The 20,227-nt window shown below is 33.6% G+C and overlaps 1 long non-coding RNA gene and 2 pseudogenes across 1 annotated transcript in view; 1 reads left to right on the top strand and 2 right to left on the bottom strand.

Moving 5' to 3' along the window:
• Window positions 1-406: 406 nt before the first annotated feature.
• LOC132066134 (quinolinate phosphoribosyltransferase [decarboxylating] 1a-like) lies at window positions 407-5,356 on the top strand (annotated as a pseudogene).
• A 3,420-nt stretch (window positions 5,357-8,776) lies between these two features.
• LOC132067541 (uncharacterized) overlaps window positions 8,777-20,227 on the bottom strand; it is a 77,284-nt gene continuing 65,833 nt past the window's right edge. The window contains exon 2 of the long non-coding RNA XR_009417169.1: window positions 8,777-9,041. This is a non-coding gene — a long non-coding RNA (uncharacterized LOC132067541). The remainder of the gene's footprint in view (window positions 9,042-20,227) is intronic.
• LOC132067537 (putative late blight resistance protein homolog R1A-10) lies at window positions 9,045-12,204 on the bottom strand (annotated as a pseudogene).

Consider the following 20,227-nt stretch of genomic DNA (forward strand, 5'->3'; position numbering starts at 1 on the left):
TCAGAAACCGTCTTCTTAAGATTCCTTTCTTTTTATCCTATATCAGGAAAAGGGAAGTGCAAAATCACCTTCTGTGGTCGCCTGTTAAACCATATGGATCAAAAGCAACAAATTGCCAAAATATAACTTTCACACCCAACAAAATTCCAATGTTTAGAATTCACTGCAACTGTGCACCCTTATGCAATTACACCCAAAAAGCAGGCAAAAAAAAGATTCTTGAAAATCATGTTTTTTGTTTTCGTTAAAAACTGATAAAGCTTGCTTTTTATGAGTTTTAATCAAATTTGGTGTGAAAAAATCACTCCAAAAGAGGAAAAAGATTCTTGAAAATCATTTTTTATGGTTAAATACTGATAAAGATTGTTTTTTTTTACGAGTTTTGATTGGATTTTTTGTTGTGAAAATGTGTGCAATAGCTACCAAGAGTGCAGGTAGAAGAGTGGAGTCATTAGTAGTGAAGCCTCCAGCACTCCCAACTTATGATTTAAAGGGTGTTATTCAACTTGCCCTTTCTGAAGATGCTGGGGATTTAGGTTTGGTTTAAAGCCCATATCTTTTTTTTTAATCTTATGTTGTCAATTGGGTTGTGCTTAGTTTTTATATTTGAGGAAATGCTAAGCTAATTGTAAACTTTTTATTTAATTGAGAGTTGCTGTATGAAGTTTGGTTATAGTCTTTTTTTGTTTTGTTTTTGTGAACTTCAAGCTTCAATCTTTTTGTGTTGCCTCAATTAAGTTACAGGTTATGTGCTCTTTTAACTGCTATAACTAATTTTTCCATGTCAGCCGCCAACTCAGCTTAATCGCAACTAATTCCTTCTACTTGTTTCACACTTTGGGTAAAGGGGACTCCATTGTCAGGCTTGAAACCGAGACCTCTGATTAAGGATATTGTCATTTATTCTATCAATCTGTGTGTGATGGGAAAGTTTTGTTTAATTACGTTTCTTGGAAATATAGCATTTTTCAGCACCTAGCTACCTTTGTGAATTTGAGCACTCAATTTTAAAAAATCTATTATTCAATATATTCTTGTGTGAAATGCAAGAGATGTGTATTGTAAGGCGACAATTCCTGTTGACTTGGAATCTGAAGTTCACTTTCTAGCAAAGGAAGGCGGGATTGTAGCAGGAATTCGCGGAAGTTGATCCTTCACTAAAGGTATTAATTTTGTGATTAGATTTTTCTGGTACCAGTATTTCTACTTTGAAGAAGTTTTCATCTTTTTTATTTCTTCATGTTCTCATTATCAGGTGGATTGATTTATAAAGGATGGTGATAAAGTTCATAAAGGCTTGAAATTTGGCAAGGTACAAGGTAAGCTAAATGTGAGAAATGATTAATTGCTAATGAGTTTTTGACTTGTTAATAAACTTCGCTTGACTTTTGTAGGAAAGGCTCACAGCCTTTTTATAGCTGAGAGGGTTGTTCTCAATTTTATGCAAAGAATGAGTGGAATAGCTACACTAAGGTGTGTTTGTCTTCGTGTAAGTAGCTTATCATTAATAACACTCGAAATATATTCCCATGAATCGAATTGTCATTGATGAGTTGGTATCTGTGTTCCAAGTTTAGTGTAAATCTGAGACTGATCAGTTGTTCTATGTCCGAAATTACTGATTTCGTTGCAGAACATATGTGTTGATCGATATTTGGACATTCCTCTATGATATATAAAATCGGTGAAATATGTTGTTCATGAATGAGTTAATGTTCGAGTTAGAATCTTTAGATGTTACTTCTACTTTAACCGGTCAATATTCAAGCTTCATTGACAAACCTATCTTTGTTCGTGAGTTGATGCAGTTGGCTTGTTAGGTCATTAATCAAAGCTCCTAAGCTGTTGAAGTAGGAGACTTTGTCCGAATTTGCTATCTATGTTTTGTGGTAAAAGAAATAAAGTCTCCATTCATCAATGTTTCGAGTGCAGTAGCTTTTCAGCTAAGTTACTAGGACTCGGGTGAGGGTGTTCGATACGGGTGCGGATCTAGAGGTTGGATCCTTCATGATCTAAATTCTAAGATTCGGTGATACGGATCCAGGTATGGATATGGGTGCGGGGATTCGGCTAAAAATAATTGAAATGTCTAAAAATAGAATTATAAAACCTAAATTATGAGATATTATGTGGAAAACATGAGGAGAAAATATTGATCAAAAGGAGAATCCCGGAAGGAGATAAAAGGAAAAGGAGTGACAAAGAAATTTCAATATACAAGGTATTCCATTTTCTTCAAGTCCATCTCAGCTTTTGTTTTTATTATAAAAATCATTGGATCTGTTCGGAATTTCTCCGTTGATTTTGGTCAAAGTACCCAAAAGCGGTTGACCAAATAGGGTACGGATCCCACACCCACACCCATGTCATGTCGACACGGGTGCGGCACCGAAAGTGAAGAGTCCGAGTAACTTAGCTTTTCAGAGATGATTATAGGAGAAGCCACTAGCGTTACTTGCTTGGCCTGCGAGTCTATTAATATGACCTTATTTACGTTTCTTTTTATCTTATTTTTAATAATAGGGGTGCCCAACCAATTTGTGCGCACATCGTCTATTCCATAGGGGATACCTGCTACCTCCTACCAACACAAGTATCAAAAAACTCTCTCCACGAAGGTTAAGCGATAGGAAGAAATCATTTAATATTTATTGTCTCTGTAAGGATTTGAATCCTGTTCTCCCATGGTTTTCACCAACTTCGCTGACCATTAGGATGTGCCGTTGGGTTCTAACCTTTTTTAGATGTGTAGGCTTCTATCTACTTATCAAAAAAAAATTAGGCTTCTCTTTTGTCTTTGTGCTGAAGAATGTCCTAAATAGGCTACCACAAGCTATGTTGCTCGGACTCTCCAAAATGTTGCCGCACCCCTGTCGGATCCTCCGAAAATGCACTATTTTTTGAAGATCTGACATGCGCCTAGCGGCATTTTTGAAGAGTTTGAGCAACATAGATAATAAGGATCCAGCTTCCTAAATTCATTGTTTTCATGTTTCAATGCGATTCAGAACTAGATCCTTTTTACTTGATAATATGAGGTTCAACTAAAGCATGCTATTCAGTATTTGGAGCAAAATAAACTTCAAATGGGAGTTGAGGTTGGCGTCATGTTACATTCTTCGATATGTTTATAGATCTGAGTCCTTATCAGTTAATATATATATATTTTTTTTTTTGAAACAGTTAACATCTTATCAGTTAATTTTATTGTTTGCACCTTTGACATGTTTACTTTTGGACTGGACACTTGAATTATGTATTCTGCTGGAATGTATTAATCTTGGCTTCTTCCATCAATTTTGCTTTATTCTTTTATGAGTTTTGGTCAGATAAACATCTTCCTAGAGCTATTTCAATCATAAATTTTTTATATTTTTGAAGATATAGACTTTATGATGGATGCTACTTCTGATAACTGAATTCTTATATGTTGAAATCAAATGTTAGTCCAATAAAAAGGCGTTCGCCCTAAAACTCAAGACTTTTATTTTGCATATTTATATCTAGATACACTTGTAAGGATAGTGAGTGGTATTCCCGGAATACATCATGATTTCGATAACTGAAACAAGAGAGGAAATGACATTGTTTTGATCAAGAAAAGCAATTAGGGAAAGGAGTTTGTGCAGCACCTATAAAACATATAATGTAACATAACATGAAAGATAGGTTCCATAAAAAACATGGTTGTTATAGTGAAATGTTGTTAAAGAGGACGGGTTGTTATAATGAAATAGAGGATGACTGTCATAAAGAGGCCTGACTGTAGTTATTGCCAGAGTTTTAAACCATTTTCCCTATCAAATAGGTTGAAACCAGAACGCCTGCAGAAGTACATGAGGTTCTAGAATATGCATCTCAAACAAAGACTTCATTGACTAGGATAACGCTGGACAATATGGTTATTCCATTATCTAACGTGGATGTTGAGGTATCCATGCTTAAGGAGGCCGTAGAATTGATCGATGGGAGGTTTGAGACAGAGGTAACTCCTGATTTCATTTTTAGTTTTGACTGCTTCACACAATTGTCAGCATATAGAAGATTAATGTGATGCAATGCCTTTGACTTTTCTCAGTTGTATGATATTCATTATTGGCCACTAGACTCGCAACACATGCTAACTTTTCCTCTTTACAATTATTGAAATTGTCAAAACGTAATGACATACATATGAATCTGCTAAAGGCAAATACAAGGTACCTCTTTTTCTTATTTTCTCTTGGACCTAGCGAATTGTCATATTGTCGTAGACGCATGGAATGAAACAAAACTCTGAATTGAAAATGCTGGGAAGTTTTTACCAAAAAGGAGAGTTGAAAGGAAGCACAAACATATCATGTTTCATTTATTTGCTGTAAAATGAAGCATTTAAACTTTACATATCCTAATTTTGACTCTGGGAAAAGACTAGTATAAAATTGTCATTGGCCCCTATTATTCACGGAACAAGGAATAGCATGGAAGTTTGGTAATCCTAATTCACAAGAAAGCAGTGCTTGGTTTTCCCGTTTATTCATCAATTACATCTTCCAATGACATGATTTTTTGGCTATAAGGGTGGCAGGCTTCAGGAAATGTTCCCCTTGAAACAGTGCACACAATTGGACAAAACGGTGTTACCTACATTTCTAGGTATGCGTTTTATCCTTGCTATTTCAAAAGATATTTCATATAATAAGATTGGCAGTTTACTTGCGCACATCAGACAAAAAATATTGCAGTAGATAATCTATGTTATGTATAATTCTTTTGATAGGCAAAATTGATAAACAGAGAACTTACATGGATTGCTAGAACACTTAAGAGAATTAGGTTATGGATCTCTCGGCTATTTATTTGATTAACAAAATCTTCACTTATAAGCACATGATTCATCGTGAGGTACCATAATTTCCTTAGATTAAATTCTACTCATCTATTGGAATACTAGGCTGTTGTTTGTCTTTTTCAAGGAGAGGATTTCATTCTAGTGTTAAACTGGGAAGGCGTAGTTTGTTTCTGGATTTCATACTGGAGAAAGCTTAATACTTGTTTCGTCCAGCAATGATACTTTGATAAAAGTATCTTTCTTTTGTTATGATACTTATAGAATATGTTTTTGAATGCTTGTAGCGGTGCCCTAACACATTCTGTGAAAGCACTTGACATTTCCCTGAAAATCGATACAGAGCTCGCCCTTGAAGTTGGACGACGTACAAAACGAGCATGACCAACATTTATTTATACTTTGTTGTAAACTCAAAAGAGCAGTAGCAGCAGAATAGCACAAAGCGCAAATAAGAATCATCATACTAATGTCAAAGTAACTACTAATTGTTTAATCAGACAAAAAGATGAAAATTTCTGGAATATCTTGATGGCTTTCTTCCAATTTAACTGCTTGAGTTGGTATCTCATTATAGCTTGCTTTTATTTCATATAATACTAGTCTTTGGGTACGCGCTTTGCGCATGTTCCCTATAATTGAAGTACAAAATTTAAGAGAAAAAAATTACAAAATAATATTAATTAAATGAGATGTAACTGTTTGATAGAATTCACTTTCAAATGATATTGGAAGGTCTCAAAATTAAATTATCTCTTGAATCATAATATCCTCAGCGAGATATAGACATATAGTCATCGTAGGCTAAGTAGCCATTTTGTCACATAAGAGCAAAAGAAATGAAAACAGTAGGGTCCAACCCATCAGCGTCATCTAAGATGATTTTATAAAGTAAAAATATGTAGACTAAGTATACAGCTCCAGGCAAAAAACGACGTAATTTTTTAAAAAAGAAGCCTCCTGAGCGGCTAAAATGAAGTGAATGAAACTTGCCATATTCATTTTCTTCCAAGCCCATCAATGTATAAATGCACAAAGTTATTTGAGAAGATAGCGAAAGAATGAGAGAAATGAAACATGCCAAAAGAAAGGGCATATCATCATCGTTCTTCAGTGTGTGATTAATTATCCCCACTTCTTAGAATTTGAATTCATCCAAACCAAATCATATACTAATATTAATATAGCATGAATGTGTGGGGTCCCTTATCTATCGAGTGGTTGTGGTAATCCACTTATGATGCTTCATGCTCTGACGAATTAACCAATCAATATTTCCTAGTCCAAATTAAAGCAACTAAGGAAGCAAATCTTTCACCTTGGCCTTGGGCGTCTTCTCTGTCGAGAAATATTTCATGGCGATGTCTCTCTGCTTCTCCTTAGATGACTCTTTGATGTCGACCTCTTCTTAAGGTGTGTTCGGTTTTTTCGTGTTCCTTTGGTCAAAATCTTTTGAAAATATTTTTTTTAGTAAAATAAGTTCTTAAAAATTTAAAAAATGATTTCCCTAATCAAAGTAGGAAAAATAAGTCCACAATTAGCATTTCACCAATCACCATACCACCACCCAACCCACTCCCCAACCACCAAATCCCACAACCCCACGCACTTCCCCCACCCACCACCCCCAGCCCCAATAATTTTTTTTTTTAAGTTTTTAAACTTATTTGTTTTGGGTTTTTTACACCCCCCTCTTCTCTCTGGGACACCCACTCCCCCTCCAAAAAATATTATTATTTTTCTTAAAAGAGTTCTAAAAGGTTTTTTGTTTGGTTTTCATAGCACCCACCAACACCAATTTTTTTTTTTTGGGGGTTTTCTAGTAAAAAGTTTTCTTTTATTTTTATTTTCTACAACCCCTAGCCCCAACCCCCTACCACCCCTCAAAAAAAAAAAAAAATTTTAAAAAAAAAAAAGTTTTTCAAAACTTTTTTATATTATTTTGGTTTTCTACGCCCCCCCCCCCCCAAAACACCCCATCCAAAAAAAATTAAAGAAAGTTTTGAAAAAAAAAAATCATTTTTGTTTTTCTACACCCACCCACCCCACCCCTTACTCCCTCCCGAATTTTCTATTTCATATTTAATTGTACCTTTATAAAAAATTATAAAAATGGAAAGTTTGCGTAATTAAATTTGGTGAGAAATAGTGGGTGGTAGTGGGGTGGATAAAAAAAAATTCTCATTTTTATAAAAGTTAAATAAAATATATGAAATAGAAAATTTGAGAGAAGGTGCGTGGGTGGGAGGGTTGGCTAGAACGGTGGGGTGCGTGGGTGGTGGTATGGGATAGGGGTAGGTAGATGAAGTGGTTGGAGGGTGGTGGGATTTGGTTGAGGGTGGGTGGTGCTTGGGGTGAGTGGTGATGGGTTTGGTGGGGCATGACTCATGATTGGTATTTTTTTTTAAATGATTTCTATCAACCAACCGAACATGAAAAAATAGGCAAGAAATTCACTTATTAACCAATCGAATATGAGAAAATAAGTAGAAATTTACTTACTTTGCGCAAGAACACATTTTCCTCCGTACATCAACACACCCTTAGTAAGCTTTAATTTTGTGCCTTAGAAGCAGCCATGGATACAGTAGAGGGATAAATTATTATTATTAAAAAAAAAAAATCATTTATGAACGTGCTAGCCGGTACAATAAATTCAACCGAGAAATGATATAGAAACCCCCCCCCCTCGCCCACCCCTCCCCCCTCCAAAAAAAAAAAAAAAAAGATTCACTTTTCAAATAAAGAATCTGAAATTCAGAATCCAATACCAGAGCACGTAAAACATCTACTTCAAGATTCACGTGAGTAACTTCGAAGTTGCTACACTCTTTCTTTCGGCCAATGAGTTTCTGAATTTGGTATACGAAGCTTCATTTGCATAACAGAAATAAGTGACAACTTTAGTTAAGAGTAGTGCAACAAAGGAGGAAAAGCTTGTTTGTTTTCATCCTCACTGGACATTCTGCAACATAAATTCTTTTTCTCTATAAAATATTCTTCATAGCAGCAAATTCGAAGAGGTAATTCTAAAGACAATAAGATGGGTTTCATCATTGACAACCTCCACAAAGAATGTTAATTTATGGGAACAAAAGATTATTGCCATTACAATGATCTGAAGAAAAGATGAAAGTTATGAATTGAAAGGTTGCAGTAATATAACTTTATAAAGGAGTTGAAAAGGTGCGGTGAATCAACACAACTTTACCATTTACTTAGGTCATTATAATATCTTCCGGTGACTGCCTTTTCATTTACTAGCTGGTTAATTATAGTAGAAAATAATTAATTTACTAATCATTTATTAGAAGATTATAATTTACTTTCTGGCAGAAATATATTTTAGAATTAGAGTTCAAAGGAAGGGTAAAATGTCAATATTTGATGGGCATATATATATATATATATAACTACATTGATATAATTAAAAATACGTTAAAAATACGTTTTTGGATTCATTGCCTTTTGAGGGTGTGAAGCATTTTATATATTAATATAACGAAAAAATTATTTAATTGCTGAATTTGTGATTCAATTTTTATATAATCAGTACATTACTATTAATTAGATGTTTTATTACATTTTGATTTACTGCAGGAACAAATCGTAATCCAACTTTGAAGATAAAAAATTTTCACTTTTAGTATTATATGATGATAATTTGATACTAACGAAGAAACTTGATTTTAAAGCTTGGTGTATGTAAAGTTGTGGTACTTGTTCTTTTATGGCTCTTTTCAACCTCTTGGAATTTTTGATGCACTATATGCTTGTCAAGAAAACAAAAGAAAAGCTTGGGATAATAACATTTTTGGTCCCTCAATTATTTTTAAATCTTTCTTTTGGTCCTTATGATAGATGATTAAACACACTAAAACTTCAATTGACAGAAAATGTCTCTCTTTTGGTCCCTTATGTAGAAAATATGTTATATTTAGACTAGTTTTGAAACTATACTACCCTTAAATATTGAGCAACAATACATATTTAACATTACACAGTCCATTAAACAATTTAACAGTTGATCGATATTTGAAAAAACAGCCAGCATTCTTTTTTCTTTTTTGATGACAAGGGAACCGCAGCTGCCGCTACCCTTCGGGTGCGCACAGGATAAATCTCGCTCCTGTTTAATAATGAAACCACACAGAAGATATAACCCGCACTAGGCAAGCCCCGTGTGATGAGCTCGACCCAGAAGGCAAATCCCCTGCCACACTGGCAGTTTGTCATTCGGATGGAATAGAAAGCAGTGACTCTCACACCAGCACTTGTAGGCTTATCTTCCATTGCATATTCTGCTACACTTCCCGTCCAAATTTATCTGTTACAACCACATTATGAGTATAGCATACACACACAAAAAAACATTGTTAAAACTCATGATAGAAGGTAATAAAGAGCGAAGTGTGTGCGAATGAAAAGAATTAGATTCTACTACTATTTGAATCTATTAGTATACAATTACTTTTCTTATATAATCATTCTTTTTCATAACCCAAAATATTAAATTAAAACCCTTTTAATGTTATGTTGTCTTGCTCATTATCATTTAATATGTTCTTTACAATTATATCCAAAAAAAATTTGCAAAAATGTTCTTTTGAGATTTATTATAGGTCCAAGTTTACAAGCCTCTTTAACAGGTGAAAACAAGAAACGAAAGACAACAGGAAACACGACATGAACATATTAATTAAGATATGGCTAATAATCAAAGATGGAATGTTAACATACCTATGATTCGAAATTGAAGCTCATCATTTCCGTAGCTTTCTTGCTCTTCTTGAATTTTCTTTGCACTAGTTTCGACTGCAGAGCTGCAAAATACTATTTGGATTAATTTTAGCGTCATTATATCTCCAATACTCTGGGGAATCTCCTCCAGTGAACGGACCGCAATCAGGATTAGTTTCTCAAGTATCGGAAAATTATCACTAGTTGCTTCCCACCTTTCCAGATCTCCACCCTTGATGCGTAGATATTTTAATCTTTGAAACACAACATCTTCATTTAGTATCCAATCTGTTCCATGGATTCCGTTAGTTGCTTTGAGCAACTCAAGATTGGGTAAATTAGCCAGCACAACCATATCTTCCCATCCCAATTTAGTATAACGTAATCTCAACTGCTTGAGATTAGGCAGGTAAAAATCCCTAGAGAGAATCATCTGGCCAAAGGTTCCTTGTATAAATAGAGCCTCCAGTTGTTGTAATAGAATGACATAATCAAGAATAGCAGGCCAGTCAACAGATTTCAAAGACACAATCTTTAGCTTAATTAGATTGGGAGTTCTCCTTAGGATTTCCGCCAAAAATGGAGAGGAACTGAGAGCAAGTATTTGCAAGTTATTGAGAAACAATGATTGTTCTCCATGACTTTCTGCCTTAAGAGGATTAGGCAAACGTATTTCCTTTCCAATATCCAGATGTCTTATCTCCGTCTTTGTCCAGATCTCTGATAGGAGCTCCGTGTATGGTCGGGAAAATTTACATTCTATTTTACGAAGAATTATGGTCTGTAGATTCCATAGTTTGGCTAGTGAAGGAGCTTCGTCAATGTTTGCAGCAACATATCTCAAATGTACAAGTTGAGGTATTACATTAGAGAAATCATAATCAATTTGAGATACGTCCAACACCTTAAGCAGCTCAAAATGTGAGATAATGGAATAGGGACGCTTATAAATACGAATAAGATTAATGCTCGTAACAACCAAGCTGCGGATTGTACTGATAGTACCACTCCCATGCCTATGACCATAAGCATGCTTGCTATGAATATTAAGCGGAATCATCACTCGCCTTTCATAATTTATTCCTTCTGATAAAGTTGGGACATTCTCATTCTTGACATGCACAAAATTTTCCATTTGAGCTTCTCTTATGCTCATCTGCCGAAGAAGATCATGAATTTTGCAAGTTTTCATTCTTCCATTAGCCTTCCGTTTACCGGCCAAAATTAGACTTCTATCAATTAACTCTTCTAGATACTCCTCTGCCACCACTTCTAGCCTTTGATTGCTTCCTGCCTTTATGAACAGCTCTCCAATCCATAGCCTAATCAACACCGAAACACTAATTTCCATATCTTCAGGAAAACTTCCAATATAGAGAAAACAAGCCTTCAAATGTTGAGGCAAACAACTGTAGCTCAAAGAAAGAATTGCTTGACATTGTTCGGAGACCCTACCAAAGAACGAGTTCAAATTTTCCTCAACCTTCTTCCAATTATCATGGGTCGGTTCCATCTTTCCAAGAAGTCCAGAAACGACAATAATTGATAGAGGTAATCCTCCGCATTGCCGTACGATATGCTTCCCAATTTGTTGTAGTTGTGGAGGATAGGGTTCTTCTTGGAATAGTATTTTGGTAAATAGATTCCAACTATCATCGAAACTTAGAAAAGACATATGATGAGGAGGAAAATCAGCACCGCTGGCATAATCAGCAACATATTTGAGCCGAGTAGTTAATAGAATTCAGCTTTTATTTTCATCATTTGGAAATATTCGTCGCATTTGGTCCCAAGCCTCAGTACCCCAAATATCATCTATGACAATTAGAAACTTCCTCTTATTCAGAACTTTATGCACGACCTCCATTAGTTCATCATCGCTCATTTCTTGACAGGTTCCAGTAATTGAGGAGACAATTTCAAGAAGCATTTGTCTCTCATTGTAGCTTTCAGAGAGAGTCACCCATGCATGTTTATCAAATCGAGAACGAATAGATGAATCATCATAAACTTTTCTAGCAAGAGTTGACTTACCTATACCGCCCATACCGACAATTGGTATTACAGTTAACTCATCTGTTTGGTTAGTGAGGCGATCTACTATGGTATTGAAGTCATCCTCCGTCCCAATAATGGTATTTTGATCAGCTGCATACCTTCTTGATGATGAAGAAGTAGTAGTTGCTTCTGCTGACTTGAATCCATGCTTGTTAATCTCGATCTGCATCACCTCTTTCTTGAGAGAATCAACTTCTATTTCCACTTCTAGCAATTCTTCAGAAAAGGATCTACATGCCCTTTCTCGGTTGTCTCCATTATAAGCTAGAATGACGCTTCTAAGGCTCGAATCAACTCTATCTTCTGCTTTGTAAATTGTATCTCTGATCCTCTTTTCTATGACCTTCAAAGTTTCAGTATCTTTAACGTCCTTTGTAGCATTCTCAAGAAAAACTTGCAGTGCAGATAGACTTTGATAAGCAGATTCGACATGCTGTTGTTGTATAAATCTTAGGCTTTCACAAACCAAACATGTGTTAGGTTGTAAGAGTCGCTGCAGTGTGTACATAAGTGAAGAAAGAGCAGCATAAGCCATTCCTCTGAGTGTAATGGTTATTGCAACTTGCTGGAATGCCTAAAGGATAGATCAGTGCAGATTTCAGTAGCTTAGTTAATTATTGTCCAAACAGGTGTAGTCCTAATTTATTTACACCTTTTTCTAAAGGCATAATACATAAACACGCCCTCAAATTTGGCCTCAGCTGGCAATTATACCCTCCAACTTTGGGTGTGCACAAGTAGGCACCTCAACTTTGCAGCTCACACATATATAGCACAAAAACTATAACAATCTGGTTATAGTTACAAACTAAAATCACACAGAAGGCGAAATAATTTAACGAACAGAGAAAACAACCAGAAAAAAAATATACAATTCTTCCCCTTGTCTAGCTTCCGTAAGAGAACAAACAGGTAATTTTTTGAGAAATCTCACCAGATAATGGAAGTATTGAAATATAAAGCAATAACCAAATAATACTAGCAGATTCCTTGATGGACTGATTTTACCCAACATCTTAACAATAGGTAACAGTATGTATAGTCTATCCTGAAGCAATACACCAATGTTAAAGGATTTAGCTCTTTCCTAACTCCAAGACACTTAACAATTGACTGACTATCTATAACTCTGAATAACTAGTTTATACATGATACGAATATATCAACAATTACAGAGCATTTGGCTGCAGTTTCTTTTGCTTAAATGAGAAAAGCAAGTACTAAAACGAAAATGAAATAGTCCATACACTATTCAGCTCAGAATCACACTATACAAAAAAAAGATGGAATTAGCTACTATACAGAAAAGATGGAATTAGTCTAGAATGTGTAGTTCAAAGGCAACTACCACGGTACTAAATACAGATATACACCACCACCCAGACTAGTACATTCTTATATGTTAAAACACAATGCACTTTGACTGTTATTCATGGTCCAGCTAATTCATGTTAACATTCCATGAATTAGCTAAAGGCCTTTGTACTTACAACAAATCCATAGGCTGCAATGAACAAAAAGGTACAATTCTTCCCCTTGTCTGGCTTACGTAAGAGAACAAACAGGAAATCTGTTGTGTTCAGTTTACTAATCATATCAAATAGAGTTATTATTTACTTGAAAACCAAAATTATTTATCACAAAGGTGAAGAATATTAAATAAAAAGCTTTCATGTGGATTTTTTTTTTCTAATTACTCAATTTGTGAATTTCAAACTTTAGATATCACACAGGTGACATGTAGTGAAGTTCTTGTACAATTTAAAATATGTCGGACCAGTCCTAGAACTACTTTTTTACAATTTAAAATATGTCGGACTAATTTCACGAGCACAGGTAATTCAATCCACTGGTGCTTGGAAAAATGGGAAGAAGTTACCAAACACACCACTAAACTAAGAAATTTCACAAAAAATAGTTGCAGGTATCATTATCCAACAAAAAAATCACCAAATAATAGTAGCAGATTCCTTGATTATAGCTAATACAATATCGATGACAATTTCAATCCGATAATCAAACAATTATTTCAAAAGCGCATTAACAAAGGTCGATTTCAAACAAAATTGTTTAAGCAATTCTACATACGAAGCAAATCAAAAATGAAAGATCTCACTGATTACACTGAAAAATCAACTGAAAATTTGGAATTTGAAAATCGTACAGTACCTTTATCGAGAGAAGAGGAGAAGCTCGGACAATATCCCAGCAACAGAAGAAGCAATTTCTTCAAAACATACGAAAATGAAAACACAAAATCAGTGAAGAAAAAACACAAATATGCAGAAAAAATCCACATGCAAGATGAAATAAAGCGAAATTACAATTTGTAGAGCAAAATCAAAGAATAAGGAAAAAGAATACCTTAGATCAGTAGAAACTTGAAGAACTCAGCGATTTTCAACATTGATTTTAGATTTACAACCTTTGATTTTTGAAGAACTCATCGATTTGGGGAAATTTTAGAGAGAGAGTGAGTGAGTGTGCGGAAATTTGAGAGAGAGAATGAGTGTGGAAAGTTCTGGATTTGGAATGAAATAAAAAAAAAACGAGGGAAAGTAAATATTTGTGGCGCGTCTTTTTTTTTTTTTAAAACAAATTTAGCGGAGGTTTTAACCCCGCAAATCCAATGAAAATTAACGGGGATTACGTTAACCTTCACAATTAATATAATTTTGCGGAGGTTATAATAACCCGCAATTAAACCTCCGTAAATTCACCTTTTTTTTTGTAGTGGTTGTCTCCGCCTTAAAAGGTACTACTATCTAAACAAGAACAAAAGCTTGGCTGAGAAAAGCTTTTCTCTGTTGTCAAGTAGTTGCTTAATACTGTCATTAATAGAGTGAAAGGACTAGGTTCTTTTTCCCAAATTAATGAAATTCTTAATTCAATCTTGATAAGATCGTTAGGATGTTGCTGAATGAATGGACATAGCACATGGAACACCTAGACATGGAAATTGATTGTTTGACATTGCACGATTAATTTTCATTGAAATTTCAAATATATTAGGTGCAATAGTACGTTACGATAAATACACATCAATAATTTGATTCACCGTTCAAGATAATTTATATGAGATCTAGAAAATTTTATAACTTCATTATCAAAACATCAACTGAGATCATAGCTGGTTGATTAATTAAAGTCGTATTCAAAAACCATGTTGACAACGTAAACAAAATTCTCCATCCACCACTCTTTACCTTTGCGTGAGTATGATTACATCATCATATCTATCTACATATATTAGAAGCACGAAAATGCCCTTTAAAAGTTGAACGACTAATTTGCCCTCTACCTATAAGTAAATTGCCTCCTATTACTTAAATAAGAACTAATTAATGCCATCCTAATACTACATCAGTTTCGCTGGAAAAATGCACATAACATGAAGTTGGCTATCAAATTAAGATCCCATATTAAATACTTCATCCGTTTCAATTTATGTGAACCCATTTGACTGGGATGACATTTAAGAAAGAGTGAAGACTTTTAAAACTTGTGGTTCAAAATAACTCTTGAATATTTGTGTGGCTGTAAATCATTTTAGAAGTGAACTTGTTTCCAAATTAGGAAAGAGATCATTCATTTTGGCACGAACTAAAAGGGAAATAGGTTCATATAAATTGAAACAGAAGGAGTAGTAATTTATGCCTTTTAGTCTTTAGAGAACTGTCAATTAATCACAATTCAAGTCTTTTCCCCTTCTAAGATAAAGTGTCCATGTTCAGTAAACATTAATTTTTTGTTACATTCCATTTACTCTAATTTACTTTCGCGTTTTTGCTCTTAGGCTTTTCATTTTCTTATTAGGAAAATTTACGTGTTATAGCTACTTTTATTACATAATTAGTGATATTAACTACCTTTTGTTTTAATTACTAATAATGACTAAATACTTTTTGAATTTAACTAATATAGCTACACAGCAACTGGTGCACAAATACACCTAAAATTTAGCACCCCCAATCCCATATCCCCCTTTTAGTAGTAACAATATTAATCACTTAATATACATGATCATTCTCTCTCATTTTTCATAAATTTTTGACTTTCTCTATTCTCACTCACTACCCATTTCAGATTTTTCATTTCTCAAATCCCTAAAAAATTCTATCTCTCCTTCTATCAACCACCACCACCACGGCTGGCGGCCTCCATCTCTCAAATTTTTTTTGGTTTCCATGATTTTAAGATTTGTGGACAAATTAAACATAAGAAGGCAATTAACCTTTCCATTTTCTTTTTTATGTGAATGATGTTCCAACTAGAATGATCACTCATTATGGTTGTGGGCTTATCTTCCATTGTGGGCAAGTTGTAGCTGTAAATGCGAAGACTTTTGGGCTGTGGGACAAGGTACATAAATTTGGACCGAGTTGCATTTGATCTGTAGTAGTTTTTTTTGGTGGTGCTAGTGGTTTTTGAGAAGATGAAAAATATATGTATTTGTGTATGTTCTATGATATAGCTATCAATTTTTGTGGTTGGTGGTGTATTTATGCAATTTTTTCTATATTTCTATTTATTTTGTTCAAATTAATTTCATCAGTTCATCTAGTTTCAAATACATGAGTGACGAAAATACATTCTAAGTTTTCTATATATTTGTGTATTTTGTTCAAATTAATCCATCAAATACATGTGTGATGCAAATTGTTACTCACACAAATACATGAGATTTAATATAAAATACATGGGGTTTGATTGGAAACTTCAAATACATTGGTTATGATATCAAATACATGGGTAAATCAAGAACGAAATCAATATTGAAAGGGAAAAGGGTCAAAAATACCCCTTTACTTTGGAAAAATGGCTAAAAATATCCTCCGAATTATTTTGGGTCAAAAATACCCACTCATCCTTAAAGTTTTCAAATATACCCCTGTTTAATGGAAATTATCCCCCAAAATAACCCGAAATCGTTATTTAAACCCATTCCATCATTTAAACCCGACCCAACTAAATAATAACCCATAAGATCCCTTTATTCCCCCAATTCCCTCAAACTTCAAACCTACGTATTGGGGGAATAAGGGGATCTTATGGGTTATTATTTAGTTGGGTCGGGTTTAAATGATGGAGCGGGTTTAAAAAATGATTTCGGGTTATTTTGGGGGATAATTTCCGTCAAGACAGGAGTATATTTGAAAACTTTAAGGATGGGAGGGGTATTTTTGACCCAAAATAAATTTGGAAGATATTTTTAGCCCTTTTCCAAAGTAGAGGGTATTTTTGACCTTTTCCCATATTGAAAACTTCAAATATATTGGCTGTTGAATGTTTTCAATTTTTGAATTTTTGATTTTTTATGTTTGAATGTTCAAAATTGGATGGAGGAACAGAAAATGGTTATGGAAAAGTAATCTAAAATCTGATTTTGTGGAAGGCTATGGTAAAAAAAAATACCAATTAATAGCTAATTAATTGATCCCACCGTTATGGCCTTAAATCAAGGGATATGTTTTATTTTTTACTGTGTTACTATGTATTTATAAGCACTAAATACATCTGAAAAATACCTTAATTTGGGAAACATATTACTAAATTCGTAATTTTTAAAAGGTAGCTATAAATGATAGGAGAACCAAAAGGTAGTCATTTTGTTAATTTTAAATGAAATTGTAATGTAAAATTTTCACCTATAAATAGAGTGTATTTCATAGTCATTTGATCTCATCTGTCCTTCCCAAATCGTCCAGTTTCATGAACTCGCCCAAATCACACACACACACACATATATATATATATATATATTCAAAAGATTTTCTTAATGTAACAATAAAAATGCAAAATATAAAAAGGCAACAAAATAAGGAAAGTAATATGGAGTACAGTAGTACTTGATATAAACTCCACCATTTAAGGGAATCTAGAAAAGAGCACAAATTTCGGCTACAAACGATGCAAATTGCCACTTACTGTTATTTTCACTTTGTATTTTGTTAATATTCTTTTAATTTTTTCTTGCTAAATCTCGCCTAAAATAAGTAAAATCCACATTTTACTCCAGATTTATGTAAAATCCCTAAAATTCTTCCTCTTTCTTTTATATGTACTCTTTTTTACCATTCCAATACTTACTTAAATCATTCTATAAATTCATCACTGTCCACAAAAAAACAAAAGGAGAATAGAACTCTTATTAAATCCCTCACATTATTGCATACTCTTTGTACAAGAAGAAAAAAAGAAAATGTCCATGAATTCTTATTACACTCTCCTCAGCTACCCTGTCAAATTCATTTCCAACTTTTTCTCTAGACCTTGAACAAATAATGTTGACGCGATGAAGACAGGCTTCCAGAAAACAGTGGCTAATCCATTGCACAAGATTTTTTTCCTATCTTATTGCTAATGGGAAGACCCAAAAAAGAAAGAAGTGAGACAAAAATCTATATATAATATGAAATTAGGCATAGATAAGGTGATGTGGCGCCCCTCACAAGTTAAGATTCCAATTTATCCTTTCTCTCAAAATTTTGTGGTTTTTTGTTATTTTAATTCATATAATATGTTAATAAAAAACCAAAAAACATCTCATTTAATAAATGATTAAACTGTCATTTAAAGTGAATTAAGGATGGCACCTCACGTACGGTTTACTGTTATTGTCCTTTCCTGTTCCTATTTCCTAACGTTACTTTCTCTTCTCATTCCTTTTGGCATTCCATGTATGCTGTTTCCACATAAATTTGGTCATAATTGGGTATGTATTTCACACCTTCCAGAATTATACATTCTCCAGAAAAAATAGTGAACATTAAGGTGTAATTTTCTTCTAATACACTATTTTATGGTTACAGATTTATGCTCCAACAGTTTTTTCGCCCTCACAAGTAGGGGTGTACAAAGTAAACCGATAAACCGCACCAAACCGATAAACCGAGTCAAACAGAGAAAAAAAACCTGACTAGTGGTTTGGTTTGACTTGATTTGGTGTTGAAACAAAAAACCCCACCATAATTGGTTTTGTTTGGTTTTAACTAAAAAAAGTCAACCCGAACCAAACCAACCCGACATTACATGTATTCAATTTTTAAAATATTTCATACATAAAAATATTTACTTGTAATGTAATTTATAAATATTTCTTAAATTTTTTCGTAGTTCTTTAACTATTATCATATTATTCAAGCTTGAACTTAGAATTTTGAATGTCAATAAGTTTTGTATCCTATGGATGTTAGTAACTCAAATCCAAACCAAAACCAACTCAACACTAAGGCTAACAAAAGAAATTCAATTTACCACTAGGAATGACAATAATGTTGGATATCTATTCTTTAGTTTCGCATAATTTATTTAGAGAGTGAAAAAACATAACTTAAGTTTTATTTCTTTGTCATGTGATTAATACTTATTAGCCGTACTTATTTTAGCATGACTTAGTATTTTTAGATTATGGTCATTTTCTTTATGGCTTGTTAATTAGCAATATTTATTTTGATCGATTTTATTAGCTTTTGTTGAATATTTTAATACAATGTCATCACTCTTCTCACATTTTGTGTTATTTTCTTAAGAAAAACCTTAATTATATAGTTGTATCTTACTAGGACTAAAGAAATAGTTGAACTAAAAGTTATATGTTTTGTATCAAGACTATTCCGAAAAAAAAAAACCGAAAAACCCGAGAAAACCCGAGGTTGAAAAACCCGAATTTTATTGGTTTGGTTTGGTGTATAAATTTAAAAACCCGACGCAATTGGTTTGATTTGGTGTTTAAAAAATCCGAACCAACCCGGTCCATGTACACCCCTACTCACAAGTAATGATCTCAAGGTAAGTAAACGTTTTTTTTTTTTGGGTGTGTTTTTGGTTTCATGTTTGTACGAAAAACTTATTTTACTCATAAAATCTTAAATACATAATTTTTGTCCTCTCTTTTGATATTGTGATCTAACTCAAAGTTTAGTGATCTAACTCAAAGGGGGAAAAATTGATAGAAGGTTTTGGAGATGGGTTATTGAACAAAGGGCAAATGTGCAAATATACCCCTTAATTTTGCGATTTAGAGTAGATATGTCCGTCGTTACAAAGTGGTGTATATATACCCTTGCTATTACAAAATGGTGCAAATATACCCCTGCCGTTACAAAATGATACAAATATATCCTTTTCGCTGACGGGAGTTTTTTTTAATTAAAAAAATGCCACGTGGCTTTAAAAAAGTCTACCTATTTTTTTTTAGTAGACATATTTTTCTAAAGCCATGGTAATTTTTTTTCCTTGTGTATCGGCTATGGTTCGTTGAAAAAAAAAATCTCCGTGACTTTAAAAAAAAATAAGTCTACCCATTTTTCAAACGAACCAGACCCGACCCATCAGAAAAAAAATTACTATGTGGCTTTAGAAAATATGTCTACTAAAAAAAAAATGGGTAGACTTTTTTTAAAGTCACGTGACATTTTTTTTAATTAAAAAATAACCTAAATGATTTTTTTTTTAAAATCCCGTCAGCGAAAAGGGTATATTTGCACCATTTTATAACTGCAGGGGTATATTTGCACCATTTTGTAATGGTAGGGATATATATACACTACTTTTGTAACAAGGGGTATATCTACTCTAAATGGCAAAATTGAAGGGTAT

The sequence above is a fragment of the Lycium ferocissimum genome, chromosome 8 (genome assembly GCF_029784015.1).
Source record: "Lycium ferocissimum isolate CSIRO_LF1 chromosome 8, AGI_CSIRO_Lferr_CH_V1, whole genome shotgun sequence".
NCBI classification, from domain to species: domain Eukaryota; kingdom Viridiplantae; phylum Streptophyta; class Magnoliopsida; order Solanales; family Solanaceae; genus Lycium; species Lycium ferocissimum.